Raw genomic sequence first — 3,005 nt, 5'->3', positions numbered from 1 at the left:
CATGTATAACCGATGACTAATCATTTCTCTCTATTAAAGTATTGTGCCAACAGTTCTGAAGAATCTTTATTTCCTTCCTGTTGGAAGGTTGACAACTGAAGGTTCTAAAATGTTGTTGGATGGAATGGTAATGGATAGTCATTGAGGTCAAAAGAGGTACTTGGAAGTAAGCAGAATCAATGAGTACAAATAATATATAATTTCTTTGTTCTTTCTTTATATCGGTATTTTTACCAGACTTCCTGAGGTCATCACTTCACTGATCTCAACACCTCTACCGTGCCGGATTCACTGCAGGAAGTTAGAACCATCTTCATTTTTATCATATGCCTTTCAGTAATTAAGCCAATATGTGGACATATCTGAAACTTCACCTTGGCGTACTCTGGTTTAAACTTGAAGGGATCAGAACCAAAGCTCTGAATTCAAACCTGACCTCTGTGGCTCAAGCCAATTTCTAGTTTAAGTAGTCTCTTGGTGATGATTTTTAAACATCAAATTCAGGTGTATATTTTCTACTTAGCATTTTCAGAAAATAGCCGTTGATTTTTCTCTACACTTTGGGATGATCTCAGAGAAGGGCAAGCTGGGGTTTATAATTATGCTAATTAGGAGGAACATTTATTGTAAACTGTAATATTGTATGTTTTCCTCTTTTGAGGTGCTAGAAGAGAAAACTTAGGACTCTGGTAAGAAAGCCAGTGAGATCTCTTAGAAAATGATCATTCTTGTCATTAAGTACCTCTCCAGTATTCCTCAAGTGATATAAAAATGGTTTCTTTCTTGAGAATATTTAGGATTGGTATAATTCATAAGACCGTAGTATGGTAAGTTGACTTTGGTTAGACTTAAAAGGTAACCACAGAGGATAATTCTTTGTGGTTGGACTCTCAAGGATTCAGTGCACAATTACAGTCTGTGCTCAGTTTCTCCTCTCATCCCTTGGAATCCAGTGTCAAACCTAAAAGATTTATTAGACCATAAAACTGAAAAGAAGCTAAGAAATTACTATAAATTAGTGGCCACCTAGTTTACCCTGGATACTTGCTGTTTTGTATTTTTCTAGAGCTTTGTAAAGCTTGAAAACGAATAGTCAGGCAGATCAAGTGGGATACTCTCTGTTACCTAGATAAGTCACCAGTCCTTTTCCGCACCTTTCTTCCCCCCTCTGCCCCTCCCCCCACACATCACTTGCTAGCCTTTGTCCGAATGGTGGTAGTGACCAGAAAGGATCTTGAGCCACCTGCTTAGAGACTGGACAAGTCAGTTCATTCTGTCTGTTTAAAAAGCTTTCTATGAGTATTAAAAATTAAGTTAGCCTTATAGGAATGCACTTTCTAAAACCAGTGCTTTAAAATACCTAGTTTATTGAATTTTAGCATACTCAATCCTTCTATCCCAATATTTGTAGTGGAGAAATTTAGAAGCTATGAACTGACTAAATGTTTTAATCTTGGCATGGTAAGCAGGTGAAATGTTCCCAGTACCAGGGTGGATAAAAATCAATTATTTAAAAAGTACATGTCGGATTTTTTAATTATTATTTTTTTAAATCATCAAAATACTAAATTTCTCTCTCGTTTAAAAAATAACAGTTGCAATGAAATCTTATCACAAACATGCTAAATCTAGAGGCTTTGCAGAGCCTGCAGGCTTGTGCAACAAAGCAAATGATCCAGCAAACAAACAGAGAAGAGCCCTCCCAGTGGCTGCTGAACCTCCAGGAAGCCTGCTCCATGGCCAGGTGTAGCCCCTTGAGGATGCTTTCAGTGTCTCTTATCCTTCCCACTTTGGACTCACCTGGCTAACCCTCTCTCACTCCCTACACCTGTCAGCTCCCTTGCTGAGGGACCCCAGCCTCCGGTGAGTGCTTCCAGATCTGGGGTGCACGTGCAGAGATGCTTCTGGGGTGTGGGGTTGTTCAGACTCCCCTGAACCACTAGTAACAGGGCAGGGCCCTGTTACGGTGCCTGGCAGAGAAGGTGCCCATGCTACTTGTAGCATTCTTGTCACAGGTTAGCCACTCCTGATTATAGAATCGTAGTACTTTTTTAAAAAATGGTAAAACAAAATCTCAGCTTATTTTAGTTGTTGAATGACTCATAAGAAGTTGAGTAGTAAGAAGAGTGCATATATTACCCAGATATGGTACATCTATAAACATGGTAAGGAGGTGAAAAGTGAAGTGAACCTTCACCTTTTCCTCTCTAGCATTCCTTCAGGCAGGGCTAAATTTAAAAGTTGGGTGTAGCTAGCTCCTCTTGGGCAACAGTACATTAAAGATCTATTTAAACAAAGAAATTGTTTTCTGAAGTAGTATCAGAAGAGGTTTGAGCCTGTCTATGTAAGCCCTTAAACCATTTAAATGTTTCCAACCCCAGCAGTTTCCTAATGTAGACTTAACTATTAATTAATTCAGTTGAGCACCTTTACAGGTGGAGATCATTGACTGGGAAGGTGGTGAAAAGTACTTGGTTGTGATATTATGGATTCTTTTCTTGCCTTCTATTGGTGGATAACAGAAAGCAACTAATGGGAGAATTCCAGCAAGTTGAGGCTGATAACATCAAAAGCAAATGCATGAATGAGAAACACATTTTGTACTATTATATATTGTGTGCTTATATTGTATACTATTATATACTGTGTGCAGTATCTGTACAATGTAGATGGAAGAAAGTAGCTGCCAAACTGTGGTAGCTGCTTGAAATTCATATTGTCAATGTTTTGATCGCTTTTATTTTTAACATAAAAAACCTCAAGCAACATGAAATCTTCAGTGACTAAGTGAGAACCCAGTTAGCTTGAATTTAACTAGTGCATAAACAGTATGGCTTAAGCAATACATTTTGTTCTTTAAATAAAGCAGAAGAGAACATCTCAGTGTGTTCACTTTCCAAATTTAAAAAGCCAGGCAATGAACCTTTCCCTTTCATTAATATGAATTTAGTTATTGTCACTCTAAATGTGTGAGAGAAAAATAGTAAAAAAAAAAAAAAAAAAAA

General features: G+C 37.7%; 1 protein-coding gene across 5 annotated transcripts in view; it reads left to right on the top strand.

Annotated features, from left to right (window-relative positions):
- TANC1 (tetratricopeptide repeat, ankyrin repeat and coiled-coil containing 1) overlaps positions 1-3,005 on the top strand; it is a 285,257-nt gene that overhangs the window by 73,885 nt on the left and 208,367 nt on the right. The gene's annotated exons all lie outside the window — the stretch shown is intronic.

The sequence above is a fragment of the Gavialis gangeticus genome, unplaced genomic scaffold (assembly GCF_001723915.1).
Source record: "Gavialis gangeticus isolate Ggan-Ray unplaced genomic scaffold, GavGan_comp1, whole genome shotgun sequence".
Lineage (NCBI taxonomy): Eukaryota > Metazoa > Chordata > Crocodylia > Gavialidae > Gavialis > Gavialis gangeticus.
This window is presented reverse-complemented; position numbering and strand designations above follow the sequence as displayed.